We start from the raw sequence: 18,916 nt of genomic DNA, 5'->3' as shown, positions 1-18,916 counted from the left end.
GCCAGACAGCCTGGGTTCAGATCTCAAAGCTGCTACCTACTGGCTGGGTGACCTTAAGGCCATTAGCCCACCTCACTGTGCCTCAGTTTCCTTGTCATAAAACAGGGATGTTGTTGTTGTTAGGTGCCATTGAGTCAGTTCCAACTCATAGCGACCCTATATGCAACAGAACAAAACACTGCCGGGTCCTGTGCCATCCTCACAATCCTTATTATGCTTGAGCCCATTGTTGCAGCCACTGTGTCAATCCATCATGTTGAGGGTCTTCCTCTTTTTCACTGACCCTTTCCTTTACCAAGCATGATGTCCTTCTCCAGGAACTGATCCCTCCTGATAACATGTCCAAAGCATGTCAGATGTAGTCTCTCCATCTTTACTTCTCAGGAGCATGCTGGTTGTACTTCTTCTAAGACAGATTTGTTCATTCTTTTGGCAGTCCATGGTACATTCAACAGTCTACACCAACACCGCAATTCAAAGTGTCAATTCTTCGGTCTTCCTCAAAACAGGGATAAGAGTACCAATCTCCCTGTCTGTGAGATGAAATGAGATAATGAGTTAATACTAGTTAATCCTTTAGAATACCGTCTGGCCACACAGAAAGCACCATGTCCATATTTAATAAATAAATCTATGTTCCGGGTTTCCAGAATCATCTTGGCCCGGGTTCGAGGCATCCGGAAAGCCCAAGAAGAAGACACAGTAATGGGATAACCAGTTCCTGACCCAGTAGGAGATGCTCATCTTGCCTCAGACCAGGATTTCCCAAACTTCTGTGACTGACATCTTCAGACCTTCGGGTCATCTGTATTATTATTATTTTAATTTCTGTCAACTGACTTTTAAATTTAGTAATTTATCTTCTGTGGAATGTTTATTTCAAACACCATAACTGGAAAACCAGCATCACTTGCCACAGATAGAAGGAAATGGTACAAATGCATCCTGTGAAGACAAAGCCAGCATCCCAATATTCCAGAAGGACCCTGGGGCTGCCAAGGGCTCTGAGCCTGAGGCTGGCTTTCTCTGCGTTTTTTAAATACTAAGGTATTAGTGAGTGTTCAGGAGACTCTCCCTTGAGCTACTCAGAGGGGCTGAAATAGAAAAGGAAATAACTTTAAGTGTGGTCACACATATTTAATCCCTTTTTTTGACACCACTGAAGGTCCTAGGTGGTGCAAATGATTTGGGCTCAACTTACTAACCTAAAGATTAGCCCAGTTAAACCCAGAAGAAAGGCCTGGCAATCTGCTCCCAGAAAGATTGCTGTTGTTGTTGGGTGCTGTAGAGTTGATTCCAACTCAGAGCAACCCCTGGTGGCACAACAGTTTAGTGCCTGGCTGCTAACCTGAAGGTTTGTGGTTTGAACTCACCTACCAGCTCCATGAGAGGAAGACCTGGTAATCTGTCACCTAAAGATTAAAATTACAGCCTAGAAAACCATACTCGGTCACAGGGGGTTGCCATGAGATCAAATCAACGGGAAGGGAAGCCGTTGGGTTATTTTTTGAACACCACCTAGAATTCTCCTGGCCCCACAGTGGTGTGCGCCCTGCCGGTTGCTGCCTCAATCCAGCAGCAGAGTTGTTGTTAGGTGCCATCAAGTCAGTTCCACTCATAGCGACTGTATGTACAACAGAACGAAACACTGCCTGGTCCTGCACCATCCTCACAATCGGTGTTACACTTGAGCCTACTGTTGCAGCCCTGCGTCAATCCATCTCTGACCCTCCACTTTACCAAGCATGATGTCCTTCTCCAGGGACTGATTCCTCCTGACAACATGTCCACAGTATGTGAGATGTAGTCTCGTCATCCTAGCTACTAAGGAGCATTCTGGCTGTACTTCTTCCCAGACAGATTTGTTTATTCTTTTGGCAGTCCATGGTGTATTCAATATTCTTCTCCAACATCACACTTCAAAGGCGTCAATTCTTCAGTCTTCCTTATTCATTGTCCAGCTTTCACATGCATATGAGGCAATTAAAAACACCATGGGTTTGGTCAGGGCACCTTAGTCTTCAGGGTGACATCTTCGCTTTTCAACACTTTAAAGAGGTTTTTTGCAGCAGATTTGCCCACTGCAATGTGTCTTTTGATTTCTTGACTGCTGCTAACATGAGTGTTGGCTGTGGATCCTAGTAAACAAAATCCTTGACAACCACAATCTTTTCTCCGTTTGTCATGATGTTGCTTATTTGTCCAGTTGTGAGGCTTTTGTTTTCTTTATGTTGAGATGTAATCCGTACTGAAGGCTGTGGTCTTTGGTTTTCATCACTAGGTGCTTCAAGTCCTCTTCACTTTCAGCAGGCAAGGTTGTGCCAACTGCATAACAAAGGTTATTAATGAGTCTTCCCCCAATCCTGATGCTTCATTCTTCTTCGTATAGTCCAGCTTCTTGGATTGTTTGCTCAGCATACAGATAGAATAGGTTCAAATTGAAACTGGAGAAAATTAGAACATGTCCACAAAAGCCAAAGTGTGACCTTGAGTATATCCCACCTGAATTTAGAAACCATCTCAAGAATAGATTTGACGCGTTGAACACTAATGACTGAAGACCAGAGGAGTTGTGGAAAGACCTCAAGGACATCACACGTGAAGAAAGCAAGAGGTCATTGAAAACAAAGGAAAGAAAGAAAAGACCAAGATGGCTGTCAGAAGAGACTCTGAAATTTGCTCTTGAACTTTGAGTAGCTAAATCCAAAGGAAGAAATGACAAAGTAAAAGAGCTTAACAGAAGATTTCAAAAGGCAGCTGGCGAGAAGACAAAGCAAAGTATTATAATGACATGTGCAAAGACCTGGAAATAGAAAACGAAAAGGGAAGAACACGCTAGGCATTTCTCAGGCTGAAAGAACTGAAGAAAAACTTCAAGCCTCGAGTTGCCATAGTGAAAGATTCTATGGGGAAAATAATAAACGACGCAGGAAGCATCAAAAGAAGATGGAAGGAATACACAGAGTCACTAAACCAAAAAGAACTGGTTGACATTTAACCATTTCAGGAGGTGGCATATGATCAGGAACCAACGGTACTGAAGGAAGAAGTCCAAGCTGCCCTGAAGGCATTGGCAATAAACGAGGCTCCAGGAAGTGACGGAATACCAACTGAGAAGTTTCAACAAACGGATGCAGCGCTGGAGGTGCTCACTCGTCTACGCCAAGAAATTTCGAAGACAGCTACCTGGCCAACCAATTGGAAGAGATCCATATTTATGCCTATTCCCAAAAAAGGTGATGAAACGGAATGTGGAAATAATCAGACAATGTCATTAGTACCACATACAAGTAAAATTTTGCTGAAGATCATTCAAAAGCAGCTTTGGCAGTATAGTGACAAGGAACTGCCAGAAATTCAAGCCCGATTCAGAAGAGGACATGGAACCAGGGATGTCATTGCTGATGTCAGATGGATCCTGGCCGAAAGCAGAGAATACCAGAAAGATATGTACCTGTGTTTTATTGAGTATGCAAAGGCATTCGACTGTGTGGATCATAATAAATAATGGATGACATTTTGAAGAATGGGAATTCCAGAGGAACCTGTACATAGATCAAGAGGCAATCTTCGGAACAGAACAAGTGGTTTAAAGTCAGGAACGGTGTGCATCAGGGTTGTATCCTTTCATCATACCTATTCAGTCTGCATGCTGAGCAAATAATCTGAGACGCAGGGGCAGCGAGGACACATTTATTGAACGGCACTGTGGCCAGGCCTATGCAGTGCACTTTACTGCCTGACCTCACTTCGTTGCAAAGGGCTTTTACCCAGAGATGAGGCTAAGTTGGTGGGAAGCTGCCAGAGGGAACTGGGTTTGTCTAACTTGGGGCCTCCTTTGGGCAGGGGACACTTGGGCTCTGGAGCCAGATTCTCAGAGGAACACCTGCCAAATAGAGCTGGGCTCCGCCATTCCTTAGCTAGCGCCCTGGACCTGCCCGGCATCCCAGGACATAAAGTCACCGAGAGTCCCCAGCGGGTCCCCAGCCCTCCCCGCCCTCCCTGGCCTGCCCCTGCAGCCGCTCAGCCTCGACCTGACAGCGTCGCGGCTCTGCACACGTGGCTTTTGACCGGTCCGCCCTCAAGCCGGAGGGGCCGGGCTGAATTGTCCGGTGGAGTTGGAGAAAACCGACAGACGGGAAACGCTCTCAGAGAACCAGCTCTAAGGGGAAGAAGGTCTGGGCCCAGGCGCGGTGCTGCTGCTCAGGCGGTGGCCAGCCCTGCGCACCCTCAGCTGGGCACCAAGGTAGTGAGGAGCACGCTGGCGCTGCCACGGCGCAGGTACAGCACCTGCGCAACGCAGCGGGTGCTGCCACCCACTGCAACTCGGGCGGCCTATTTCCAGCAGGGCCACCGGCAAGAACAGCGCCGTGAGCAGATAGACAGCGTTCCCAAACTTAATCCTCATTTTACACCTGTAAACACTGAGGCTCAGAGAGGGAAAGAAAGGCGCCAAGGTCACACAGTCAGTAAATGATGGAGTCCGGACTTGAACCCAAACTGCAGGATTCCAGGCTTATGCAGGCTGAGAGGTCCCTGGGCGGTACAAATGGTTAACATGTGTCTCAGAGCAAAATCAGGAAGCCTGGTTAAAATGGAAAGTAAGCAATTTTATTGCGGGAATAGAGACGGCTGCAGCACACACACACAAAAACATCTCCACGGCAAAGGTTGAGTTCCAGCAAAGGGAGCACAGGAATCCAAGGTGGAGCAATTGGGGGCAGACAGTGGAAGAGCTGGAGAAGGAAGTGCAAAACACAATATTCTGATTGGTTTACAGTGATTGAGATCAGTAAAGACAAGCCAAAGTAAAGCACAATCTTTGACATTATTAGTTACATGACTACGTTGATCGGCTAAAAGACGTAACTGAAAGACACGGGGTCAAGGGGGCCTTCATGTTCATCACAAAGCAATGCCATGCCGGGAATTTTCAGGAGTGGTCTGTTAAAAGTTACCTTGTTCAGAGGGAATAAATGAGTTACCATGAGGTATTCACATTCTTTATCCTGATGTCAAAGAAACTTACGCCCTTCACAATAATATGGGTTGGTTCCTGGGCAACAAAGGTAAAGTCTGGGGGAAAGGTTACATTGAACTCTTGGAGTTAGCCCAGTCATCTTACAAACAGATGCCTCTGATTTGATTCTATCCCTCATCACGCACTTGGCTGCTAACCAAAAGGTTGGATGTTTGAGACTACCCAGAGGCACCTCAGAAGAAAAGGCTGGTGGTCTATGTCTGAAAAATCAGCCATTGGAAATCCCGTGGAGCACAGTTCTACTCTGACACACATGGGGTCCCAGTGGGTCAGAACTGACTCGTTGGCAACTGCTCAGTTGGTAATCGTAGGGATTGGTGTGGCTTTTGCTGCTATCAATGCACCGTAGAAAGACAAGGAAAAGCTGAAGGTGGTGACCCGTCCACCATTTGAGGTGAGGTGTGAACAGTTAAGCACTCAACTACTAGCTGTGTTCTAGGGTAAAAACATCACAAAGTTTATAGTAAAACAAAATGAAAGGTTTGATTCCGCATATATGCAACGAGGCTAAAGTAGGAAACAGACAAGCCTGGTGCCAGAGTCCTGTCTGTCTGAGTACGAGGAACGTTACAGAATCGTTACTACATACTAACACTACAAATGGGCAAAGTCGTTGAAAAAGCTTCACCTTTTCACAGATTGGCTAAAAACTGTTAAGTCACCGTGATCCTACATTTTGAATCATCTTTCTTAACAATCATTAGTACAGGTGTCAGTAGTAGCACTTAACCACTATGCCACGGCACTGGGTTTGTTTTTTTTTTTACAGGTGTCAGTAAGGACAGTCAGGTGGGTCCTCATTATTCCAACAAATCTTACTATTCACCGGATGCTAATAGAAAAAGAGTGGAAAATATGTGGGTCTTTTGTGCTACTTGATTAGTTTATGTGAAACGTTCCCTAGAAGATGTTTTCCAAGGTTGTCCTGGGTATTGTCTTTATACCTCAGGGCCCAGTTGATGTGTCCTTGTGAGTCCTGGTGAGTCCAGCTCCAGCTGGGTCACATTCCTTATGCTCAAGGACAGGAAGCAATGGCTCCAATATTATCTCCTCAATCAGCTGAAAGGTTGGTGGTTCAAACCCACTCAGAGGTGCCTTGGAAGATAGGTCTGGCGATCTGCTTGTGAGAGGTCACAGCCTTGAACACCCGACGGAGCAGTTCTACTCTGCACATATGGGTCGCCATTAGTTGGAATCCACTTGACAGAGACTAACAACATCATCAACGTCATGCCCATCGTCCCTGCGCTGCATCGTTCTGTGGCAGTGTCCCCCAGGCCTGCAGAAGTCAGCACCTCCAAGTGTCTCAATGACACTGGTGTCCCTTTCGCCAACACACCCCTGATTGCCTTGGTGACTCTGGCTTCTGCCGTGAGTCCAGGGGGATGAAAACCCTCAGGTGGGCAATGAGGCCAAAACTCTGCAGGGCATTTGGGAGGAGGGTGTCATTGTCAAGGTTGGGAATACAGCACCAATGACCAGGGACAGCTGCCAGAAATTCTCCGCCACTGGTGAGGTGTCCACAGCACATCAGGGAAGATGATGACAAGGACAAGAAGAACCTGAAGCCTCCTCAGGCTCCCCACGTGGTCCATCATGTCAGCAGAGACCATGGTGCTCGAGAGCCGGAGCTCGGCACCAAGGGCACCTCCGGATAGTCCCCTGCCCAGGGAACATCACATTCCTTTGCCATCACAAGTCCTGATTATAAAACCCAGAGTCCCTATGGGACTACTTGGCTTTTCCAGAAGCTCCCTGGGGTCCTGGTGGTGCCCAGTCATCTCCAGAAAGGGGCTTGGCCATGGCCTTGGTTCACTCAGCAGGTGCTTCACGCGACCAGCACCTGCCCGGGCCCAGGCAGCACAGGAGTGCTGGGGGAAGGGGCGCGCACACCCTCACCCTAAGCCTTCGTGTCATTCAGGGTTTGGAGGACAGTGAGGACGAGCAGATACAAGGGTGTTTCCGAAACCAGGGCGACCTGGCCAGCAAGTCTGCAGGCAACCCATGAGCAGGAGCGGGGAGGGTGTAGGAAAAAGAAAAAGAAAAAAGAAGAGAGAGAGAGAAAAGAAAAGAGAGGAGAGGATGGGAGAGGAAGGGAGAGGAAACAAAGAATTTGCTGCTCCCCCAGCAGCTGAGCGTCATTCAAAGCCACCTCAGTGTTCTCCCTCAAACCCTGGGAGGAAACACAGGTTGTAGGTACAATTCTCAGGTCACAACCTCAAGTGAGAAAGAAATAGAATGTGCTTTGCTTGTTTGGAGCCCTAGTGGTACAGCGGTGAAAGCGGCCGAATGCTAATCAAAAGTTTAGCGGTTCAAAACCACCAGCAACTCCCCGGGAGTAAGATGTGGCAGTCTGCTTCCGTAGAGATTTACAGCCTCAGGAACCCCATGGGTCCCTGTGAGTTGGAATTGACTCAATGGCAGTGGGCTTTAGTGGGTTGCTTGTTTTGTACTTCATTTAAATTTATAGTTTGAGTCTCTAGTTCCCCTAGGATCTCCCAGCCTTTCCTTGGGTCTGGGGACCTGTTTAGCGCCACAATTGGGGCGGGGGGGCAGGAAGATCCCAGGCCTGGGGCTGACATCCCCTCCTCCTGAGGGCCCCTCCTGCCACACTTACTGCTCCTTTCCTCCTGGGCATCAGTTAAGCAGGTGGCTGTGGGGTCATCTTTGTTGGAAACTTCTCCGGCCCAGCTTCAAGGGTTTTTTTTCAGGGGGTATTCTTGAGAACAGCTTTTAAGCAGAAAAAAGACTTTCCAGAAATACTTGGGTTTTTAAAGTTAGTTTTTAAGCCCTCATGCTTCCTGGAGCTTTTAAATGTAACTTTAGAAATCATAGTCTATGAATAGATCTAACAAATTTTAGCCATTAATTTTAGGGAGAACTTTGATTAATGTTTGTACCATTTACCTACTTAGTTAATTAAACTCCTTTAAACATTTTAAGCTGCAATCAAGTTTATTATATTCCATTTTCCAAGTTTTTAAATTATCTGACTACAAGTCTTCCGAAGTCCTTAAGCGATTCTCATAAATCAAATACATTAAACTTACAATTATGGTGATTTTCAGATGCTCAAAAACGGTTTACCAACTTAGTAAGGTTTCAGCTTACAATCACAGGTTGAAATCAATGGCTCAAGAGCACATTTTGAATTAGAACTATAAGCCTGATGTGAACACTCAGATATGTCAAACTCTCTTAAACTTCTTAAATTCCTAAATTACCAAGTATACAAAGTGTATTTCTGAGCTTAACACAAAAGTATAAATGCTACATATTTTGATTGACGTACTTCATCACCACTACCCTTAATTCGGAATTTCCCTCGGGTTAAAACTGGTTCTCAACCAAGGAAACACTTATGTCATCCCAAACCCAGGTTGGGGGTTTCCTTCTCCAGCACATTCCTTCTCAGCTGGACGAGGTTTCTTAGCTGAAGGGAGCACTAGCCAGGACAAATGGGGTCCTTGGCTGTGACTGGGGGCTCCATCACTTAAAGAGGGCTGTTCATGGGGCCTGTGTCCAGGGCCCAACTCATACTATTGCCCAGTTTTTTTCAACTAATGGATGCCTTCCACCCCATGAAGGTGGGAGATGGCTGGCTTCACTTCCTCACTGGATTCTGCAATTCTTTGCCCCTACGTGGGGGAGGGGAGCATTGGGAGTTCAGTGGTAGAATCCTCACCCTCCATATGAGAGGCCTGGGTTCCATTCCCAGCCAATGCATCACCGTCTCTCAGTGGAGGCTTGTGTGTTGCCATGACACTGAACAGGTTTCAGTAGAGCTTCCAGACTAAGACTAGGAAGAAAGGCCTGGCCATCTATGTCTAAAAATTAGCCAATGAAAACCCTATGGAGCACAATGGTCTGCTCTCCAACCTATCATGGTGATGGCTCAGGACTGGGCAGTGTTTCTGCAGTGCATGGGGTCACCATGAGTTGGGGGCAACTCGACAGTAGCTAACAACAACAACTACAAAGAGGGGTCAACTAGTACAACCCACCCATTAGTTGGAGAACTAGGACAGGAGAGGCCCACAGACATATCCTGTCTTGAGTTCCCGCAGTTTCATCCTCTCTGCAGCCCCTCAGAAGGAGTTCTACACGGCACACCCTGTGCTTGGCTGCACCCAGCAGTAAATAGCATCAGAATGACTCTGAGACGCTCAGCATTTAGGAAGGCAGTTAATGAGGTGATCTGCATTTCCCAGCAGGAGAAAACTTTGTTTTCCAGGCACCTTGATCTTGGGCTGGAATGGAGCAACTTCTGGTAAATGGTGAGGCAGCTCTGGGGCATCTGTTTACTGGAGAAACAGGAAGTAGGTGCAAGCAGGAGACTCTGATCCATTAGCCACTGCCCTGCAGGGGGCAAGAGCCCAAGGGTTCAGCCAGGTGCTTCAGCCAAGTCCCCTGGGTCCTAGAGAGGGCCATGATCAAACCCTGAAAGAGCCGTTCTTGGAAACCCTGCCAGGCTCAGAGGGTCAATGGCACAGATTAACCGCTTCCCCAAACAGGGAGTAGGATCTTCTCCCTGACTTGCAGCCTGGAGCACCTGAGGGCAGAAGACAGGAGGCTGGACCAAGAGAAGGGACAGCCTTCCCCAGCAGAGGCAGGCACTGTAGCACCAAGCTTCAGTGGGGTTGATGCCCAGCAGGTGGCAGCTGGTAGCTTCCTGGGCACGAGCACAGGGAGGATGCCCCTGGGACACCCAGGGATATTTGGGGAGTGTGATGGTTAATTTTGTGTCAGCTTGGTTAGGCTATGGTCCCAGTTGCTTGGCCAGACACTAGTCTAATTGCTGTCGTGGAGCAGTTGCATGTGCTGTCAGGAAGCAGTTCGAGACAGATGCCTTTGAGTCAACTCTGACTCACGGAGACCTGTGTACAACAGAACGAAGCGTTGCCTGGTCTGTGATCCTCACAATTGCTGGCATGTTCCAGCCCCTTGCTGTTGTGCCAGTCCTTCTCACCAAGGGTCTCCCTTGCCCTTACTGACCCTCTACTTCACCAAACATGATGTCCTCCTCCAGTGACTAATCCCTCCTAATGACGTGTCCAAGCAAGCGAGTCGGACAGTGCTCTGTTGTGATCCATAAGGTTTTCATTAGCTAATTTTTGAAAGTAGATTGCCAGGGCTTTCTTCCTAGTCTGTTTTAGTCTGGAAGCTCCATGAAACCTGTCCACCATAGGTGACACTGCTAGTATTTGAAATACTGGTGGCATAGCTTCCAGCATCACAGCGACATACAAGCCACCACAGTATGACAAACTGACAGACAGGTGATAGCGTGGAGTAGTTATGTGATTAAATCAGTCGGCCTTAGGTAAAGCAGACTACCTTCGTCATGTACAGGTAGTCCCTAACTTATGACAGGGTTCTGTTCCAACGACTCTGTTGTAAGTCGGCTCTGAAGTAAGTTGAATACCTCTTTTTTTTTTTTTTAGTTTTCATTATTGCCTGCTATCAGGCGGTGTTTTGAACAATAAATCATAACACTGAACACCTGCAAATGAACATCCAAAAACAATAACATCAGCAAATTACTTGCTGCAACACTGTACGTAGTACAAATTACTAACGGTAAGAGTGTACAAAAAAAAAAAAAAACAGATGGTTATAAGTGCGGTTGGCCATAACTCAAGTACGTCGTAAGTCAAGGACTACCTGTAATAACCTTCCATAATGTAATATTATGTAATCAATCAGTCAAATCAGTTGAAGGCCTTAAGAGCAAACAGGGAGTTTCCTGAGGGTATGCTCTGCGTCCAGACTTCTTGTTAGTTGCTGTCTAATCGATTCCAACTCACGAGGACCCATGTGTGCAGAGTGGAACTGTTCCAAAGATTTTCAAGGCTGTGACACTTTGGAAACAGATCTCCAGTCCTGGCTTCCGAGAAGCCTCTGGGTGGGTTCGAACCACCAACCTTTCAGCTAGTAGTTGAGCACTTAAATATTGGCGCCACCTGAGAACCTGCGTCCACACCAAAAATAGGTATTTTAGTAGACCTCTCACCTCACTCTTCTGTCACCTGACCTACAAATTTTGAGACACAAGCCTGCAAGGAGTCTCCAGTTTGTCACCTGACCTATGGATTTTGAACTTGCCAGCCTCACAAAATCGTGTGAACCAATTCTTTGAAGAAAATCAATCCCTCTTTCTCTATGTGTGTATATATGTATATATATACATATATATAGTTGTTGTTAGGTGCCGTCAAGTTACTTATGACTCAGCAACCCTACGTACAACAAAATGAAACTCTGCCCAGTCTTCGCCATCCTTGCAGTCGTTGCTCTGTTTGATCCCATCATTGCAGCCACTGTGTCAATCCATCTCGTTGAGGGTCTTCCTCTCTTTCGCTGACCCTCACTTTACCAAACATGATGTCCTTCTCCAGGGACTGGTGCCTCCTAATAACATGTCCAAAGCACACGAGGCAAAGTCTCTCCATCCTTGCTTCTAAGGAACACTCTGGCTGTACTTCTTCCAAGACAGATTTGTTCGTTCTTCTGGAAGTCCATGGTACAGTCAATATTCTTTGCCAACACCATAATTCAAAGGCATCAGTTCTTCTTCGGTCTTCCTCATTCATTGTGGAGCTTTCACATGCATACCATGGCTTGGGTCAGGTGCACCTTACTCTTTGAAGTGACATGTTTGCTTTTTGTCACTTTGAAGAGGTCTTTTGCAGCAAATTTCACTGGTTTTGTTTCTCTAGAGACCAATGACTGAGACAGGGAGATGAAGAGAACTTTGCAGGGAGCTGTGACTCCAAGCAAGCCTGGGGACAAGAACCAGTGTACTGGGGTGTTACTGGACCTGTGATCCCAATGCGCCCATAGCCTGGGGAGGCCTGGAGTAGCGTCAGCTAAATGCTCAAAGCATACAGAGCATATAAAGCAGCTTTTGAGCCCATCTCAACTCCATATAACCAGCAATTGCAATCTCATGAAAACCCAGGGCAATTGAGACATACTCAAAGAACAGAGAATAAAACACTTTGTGATTTACAGTACAGGCAAGATGGCACATAAAAGGTTACATTTGCCCTGAATTTAAAATTGACACTTGTTCTAAAAAGTACACATTTGCAAGTGTTTTCACTTTGGGATATTACAAAAACAATTTTCTGAGGACTTAAAGATTCCAATTCTGAATTACAGAAGGTAAAGTGGAAGGAGTCGCTATCTGAAAATTGGAATAAATGTCAACTGAATGGCGCAAACAGCAGAACCATGATATTATGGGCAAAACAGATTTCTTAAAGCAATATCAAAAGGCCTGAGTTGAGTAGTTACTTTGAATATCCTAATTTCAAAGGCATTTGCCTCTTCTTTGCCGAAATACTTTGCATTGTCAGAGCTCCGGAGCACAAAAACATTTCACAACGAGCACGTTATTAAGCAATTTTTTTTTTTTTGTTTGGTGCCTATAAATCTGCCAAGCCCGACTGCCAGCAATTGGTGAGCAATTCTCGCCTGGGTGCAGCAGGGCACCAAGACTCCAGGCCGGAGTCAGGCTAGGGTGTGCCTCAGGGGGTCTCACTTGCAGGGGGTCAGCTTGCACATTCGCTGTGTAAAAAATGGCGTGGGGGTGGTGTCTACCTCCTTTCTCTTCACAAGAGGGACGGAGAATCAAGATCAACAACCCAAGGCTGGTTCTTATAAGGCAGAGATTAGACATGCCTCCTGTCTCCGCCATCTTTACCAGTTCTGACACTAACCGTTTCTCCCATGGCAATCTCTAGTTCTTTGCTGCGTTTGATAATTCACTGCAGTGGCCACACAGAACTCATGGACAATATTCACAACTGTGGGTTTATTAGGGAAGTAACAGGTTACAATTCAGGTTAGGGAACACTCAGGATACAGTGCTTCCATCAGCTTCTTCCCAGCTGTGCTCACAGGCACGCCTCTCCCTGGCCTCTGCCCAAAGGCACTCAGCTCTCTCATTCCATGGGCCCAGAAGCCCACTGTGAGTTCTCCTGCGGGTCTCTCTTGCCACAACTTCACACTGCCTTCAGTGTTGCAGCTCTCTCTCTCTGTCTCTTGGTTCCAGGAGCTTCTTAGCACAGGGATCCTGGGTCCGAAGGATGCGCTTTCCACTCCTGGCTGTTTATTCTTGGTGGTGGAATCCTCTTTTCCCCCTCTGGGGTGGCTCATTTCAAAGCCAGTGGGATGGTAAAACTGACCAATCCTTTTGGTGGGCCACAATTATCCTACTACATGGTCCCACCCAATCACCTGGATGGGAGTTATAAGGCCATGGCTAGAAAGGACACACAAAAGTGATCCATCGCACCACACACAGAGACCTCCAGGTGCCCTGAAAACTCTCTTGAAACAGGGACAATTTTCTGGTCACCCAGGCTCCCTCTGTTGCCTTTATGCACTTAGGAACAAGGGCTTCCCTCCAGAACTTTCTGGTCAAAAGACATCACCTCCATAGTCAAAAGAAGTTCCAGAAAACCACTCTTCCCCTATAGTGGGTTGAATAGTGTCCTTTGGGTGGTGCAAACGGTTAGCACGCTCAGCTACTAACCGAGAGGTTGGAGGTTGGAGCACACCTGAGACCCGTTAGAAAACAGACAGGTTCTGAGCCGAAAGCTGTGCCAGTGAAGGATTTTACAAAACAACTTTAAACAACAGATTACAAAGATTACGAAGCCCCCCGCCCCCGCCCATCCTGTTTCCTTCTAATCTCCCTGCTTGCAGATGTTTTTCAGGAAAACCAGCTGAAACCAGACCCCTGCGCATGTGCTGTGAGACAATCAGTGACCCGAAGTTGAACCCGAGCTCTAAAACTTATGTCAAAGAACCAAAAGACTCATGCCAACCAGCTACTTCCTCGCTAATTCCTAGCCCAGCCCCACAATAACTTAATGAATGCCACTTCCCAAGAACTTAATGAATATGTATGACTTCCCCTTTCCCACATAACATAAAAACTTCCTCCAGTCCTTTGTTCAGCGAGACAGTGCTTTGAGAGTGATCTCCCCGTCTCCTTACTTGTCACAAGTAATAAACTATGCCTTGCTTTAAAAATCCAATTAACTTTTAATTATTCTCAATGAGAGTGCAAGTGGCAAACCCACTGCATTTGGCAACGCACCCAGACAGACGTTGGAAGAAAGGCCTGGTGATCTGCTTCTGACAAATCAGCCACTGAATACCCCGTGGAGCGCAGCTCTGCTCTGACACATACGGGGGTTCCCATAAGTCGGCATCACCCCAACAGCAAACAGTTACTGTAAAAATTCACGTCCACCCAGAACTTCAGAATGTAACCTTGCTTGGAAATTGGGTCCAGAACCAAAACAGATGAAATTAGTTAAGGATCAAGATGAGGTCATACTGGATTTGGGTGGATCCAAAATCTAATAACTGGTGTCTTTACAAGAAGGGTGGAGGGCACACAGACAGAGAGGTTGGAGTGATATGCCTACAAGCCGAGGGACACCACTGACTGCCGGAAGCCACCAGAAACTAGGACGAGGCAAGGAAGGCTTCTTCCCTAGAGCCTTCAGAGAGAGCCTGGCCCTGCTGACACCTGGATTTTGGACTTCTAGCCTCCAGAACCCAGAGAGAGTACATTTCTGTTGTTATACACCACCCAGCTTGTGATTCTTTGTTATGCCCCCTAGTGCCAACACCACCCACATAGGATGCGTTCCTGAGAGAGGAACAGTGAAGAAGAGAATGTTTGGGTGAGCGGTGAATGTGAGCCTTGGGAATCAGCTCCTCTGCCTCCACCTGAAGGCTTACACCCTGCTGGTGTACAAAATCATACGTCAGTTTGGAGAACGGTTTGGCCACATCTGCTGAAACGAAGATGCACGTATCCTAGTCCCTCTGTTCCATTCCTGGGTCTGTCCCTTAGAGACGTGCACCTGCACACACACACAAATGTTCATTGCAGCATTGTCTGTGTTAGAGAAAAAATTGGAAACATCCAGAATGTCCACCCATAGAAGAATGGCTACATAAAATATGGTACATTTAAGCAATGGAATACTACACAGCCAGGTGAAACAACTGGACTAAAAGCTACACATATCAACACGGATAAATCTCAAAAACATAATGCTGAATGAAAAAAGCACATTGCTGGAGGACCTATAGCATATAATGTCATTTCTATAAAATTTAGAAACACACAGGACAATATTACAGGTTATTTATGAGGGGACATTCATGTAACAAAAACATACGAGCCTGCCTGGGATCAATAATGGGGGGAGGGAATCACTTGGGGAGAAGATAATCCGCAGGATAGAAGGCACACTGGGGCTTCAGGAAATGTGGAACATTTGCTCCTTAGGCCGGTGGCGATACATGGATTTTCATTATATCCTTCTTTTTTTTTTTAAATCTTTTATTGTGGTAATACGGTTAAACGCTCAGCTGCTAACTGAAAGGTTGGTGGTTCGAATCCCACCGCTCACCTCTCAGTGACCCTACAAGAGAAAGACCTGGCAATCTGCTTCCATAAATATTACAGCCTAGAAAGCCCCATGGGCCATTCTGCTCTGTCACACGGGGTTGGTATGAGTCTAAATCAACTCAATGGCACACAACAACAACTATATACATACATATGTATATATACAAGAAGTTTGCCATTTTAACTATTTTCAAGTGTACCGTTCAGTGACATTAATTACACTCACCACGCTGAGCAACCATCGCCATGATCCATCGCTAAAGGTTTATCATCATCTCAAACGGAAACTCAGCGCCCCTTCAGCATTAACTTCCGTTGCCCCCTCCCCTCAGCTCCTGGTCATTGTGTTATTCTTGATACTTCTTTTTGCACACTGGAAATACTTCATTACGAAAACACCACCACAGTGGTTTGCAGCACTTACTTCTATGGTCAGGGTGACCCATTGGACCCAGGAGCCCAAAGCAGAGGCTGAGATTTTATATACTTCTCTGAACACTGGGTGATAGCATGCCTCTACTTTTTTAAGCTCTGTGTTAAAGACACACACATTCACACAGCATCACTCGGGTCAGTTCTACCTGCACTGATCCAGCACATTTCAGCTGCTGTCCTCAAGGAACAAAGGACACAAGGTGGATTTGCCAAAAAGTATTCACAAAGGACCAGCTGCGTTAAGGGCTCCAAGGGTGCAGATAAACAGAGCCCCAAGGGACGCAGAGCAGCAAGGCCGTGCTTTTTAGGTAGAAGGCCTTGGGAGGCCCTGAGGTGGGGGAGGAGGCACGTTTGAAGTGACTCCTGAGAGATGGCTGCTGGTGCCAGCATCCGCGCTGGGGACATGAGGAGGCTGCTAACCAGGTCAGCCTGCAGCTGTGCAGCGCAGGGCAGAGACGCAGAGAGCCTGTTAGGGAGAGTGGGCAGCTCCAGCTCTTTAGAACAGAGATACCTCGTCAAGAGAAAGCTGTGCAAACGATGCGTTCTAGTTCGGGGACCCAATGCCTGACTGGGGTTGTTGTTGTCAGTTGTTGTTGAGTCGTTCAGCTCACGGTGACCCCATGTGCAGAGTAGAACTACTTACTCCATAGGGTTTTCAAGGCTATGGCCTTTCAGAAGCAGATCGCCAGGCCTGTCTTCTGAGGAGACTCTGGTTGGGTTCGAACCACCAACCTTTCGGCTCGTGGTTGAGTGCTTATCTGTTTGCACCACCCAGGAATTCCCTGGTCGAGGCATCTGGGATTTACTTGGGGAGCAATGGGAGTCCGTGGGTATGCTTCTGGGCAGGCGAGATGCCGTCAGAGCTGTGCTGGGGGAGGAAATGGGGCCAGGCTCAGGGAGACCAAATTACAACATCACATGCATAGGAGCGAAATGGCAACTGTGGCCACTGTTAGCAAGGAGAAGGGCTGTTACCAGGATGGGAACTTCTCCTTAACTCGAGTAACGAGGGCTTTGGTGTGGCCAGGGAGGAAGTGATGTTGAGCCAAGAAGCAAAGAGGAGAGGCGAGAGTGTTCCCAGCAGAAGGAACAGCATGTGCCAAGGCCCTGGGGCAGGACAGAGCATGGGGCATTCCGGGAGTCAAAGGAGGAATGTGGAGCAGAATGAGGGGGAAGGTGGAGATGCGCTATGATTTATCTAGCTGGCTCCTCCCGCTTGTCCTGTGACTTTGGATACCAGCCACATCCTGAGGACTCTAGAGGGGTCTCTCTATCAGGTCCCAGACTCATACCAGCTGCCCACTTGACATTGCCTCTGGGATAGCTAACAGGCATCTCAACCTTAGAAAGTCCAGAACCAAGTCCTTGATCCTCCCCTAGGCTTCCCCATCTTAATAACGGCAGACTAGCAGGGGAAAACAGGCAGCACACAATAAATACAATAAAGAAGTAAATAAACTATGTAGTATGCTAGAAAGTGATGAGCACTATGGGGTGGGGAGACAAAATGGAGCAGTTTAAGAGGGATTCAGAGTGGTCAGAAGAGCCAATGCAGAGGTCCTGAGGCAGGAGGTGTGGCTGATGAACAGCGAGAAGACCGGTAGAAGGTGATGAGGTCATGGGGACTAGTCGGAGATGAGATCATGGAGTCTACACTCTAGTTGGACAGATTATAAAACGGATGCAAACAGAGTTCGCTTTTTTCTTTTTAGTACATTTTCCAAATTTTCTTGAATGGGTATTTTTTACTGGTTTTCAAAATCATATATTTGAAAAGTTGTCAAAACAGGAAAATAGAAATATTTTTATAATAAGGAAAGCTCTGAAGCTGTGGGGAAGGAAGGACCAAACTTATAAACCCATTGCCATCAAGTCGATTCCAACTCATAGCGTCCCCATAGGGCAGAGTAGAACTGTCCCATAGGGTTTCCAAGGAGCGGCTGGTGGATTCAAACTGCAGACCTTTTGGTTAGCAGTTAAGCTCTCAACCACTACTTCAAAAAAAAAAAAAAAATCACCAGGGCTCCCAAAACTTATAGGGTCCTCAAAAAATCTTCCTTTACCCCTTTCAAGAATTTACCATCTGACTATGGGGTAGTTGTACTCTGTCTTATAGAGTCAGTGTGAGTCAGAATCAGAATCGACTCAATGGCAACGGGTTTTTGGTTTATCCTGTCTTGTGTTTTGGTCCTGTTGACTGTTGTGATTGTTGTTGTTAAGCACCCTCAAAATCCAATCCCAGGGAATTCTGGTACTACACGCTGGCTAATTCTTGCAGTTCCTTTGGGGTGTAGTCTTTTTCCTCCCTTGTCAGGTCCAGCACCCTAGTGGTGCTGGTACTGCACCCTAGTTATAGTTCTGGCAGTCAAGAAAGGAAGTGGATGGAAAAATTGCAGAACAGATGACGGTGATGGTTGAACAATATGATGAAGACAATGTCACTGAACTTTATAAGTGAAGATTGTGAAATCTCAAATATTTAGTTACATATATATTTACCACAAAAAAAATTACTATCTTCTTAAAGAGTGCCCAAAAAACCCAGTGCTGTTGTTATTAAAGAGTAGACACGATAATATTGACAGATAATAAAGACAGAATCTAATAGATTTAAAAAAAAAAAAAGAATTTACTATTTGAGATAAACAAATACTTAGGTATAATGTGGTGTGGCCTACTTGGTTGGACAGGTTCTCCCTCCTCCCACTCCACAAGCAGGCCCAGGCTCTGGGTATCATTTTGGAGCCTCACAATCAACAGGATCTGTCATTAAGGACCTGCTTTGGGTCACATGACCTGAATCCACCAATTAAAGGGCTGAGCCCCAGGCGCCATTTTGGGAGAGTACTGTAATTCATTCCTTTGCTACTGCAGTGGAGGTCAGAATTTGGTGGAATTGGGCATTTATTTGAGTGAGGTCACTGCATCTGTATCTAACTTAAAAGTTGAGAAGTTCTTTAAATTGCTCACATCTTCTCTGGTTCCTTCCATGATGG

Source organism: Elephas maximus, chromosome 7, assembly GCF_024166365.1.
Source record: "Elephas maximus indicus isolate mEleMax1 chromosome 7, mEleMax1 primary haplotype, whole genome shotgun sequence".
Lineage (NCBI taxonomy): Eukaryota > Metazoa > Chordata > Mammalia > Proboscidea > Elephantidae > Elephas > Elephas maximus.
The sequence above is the reverse complement of the archived record's forward strand: the minus strand, read 5'-3'. Positions refer to the sequence as shown.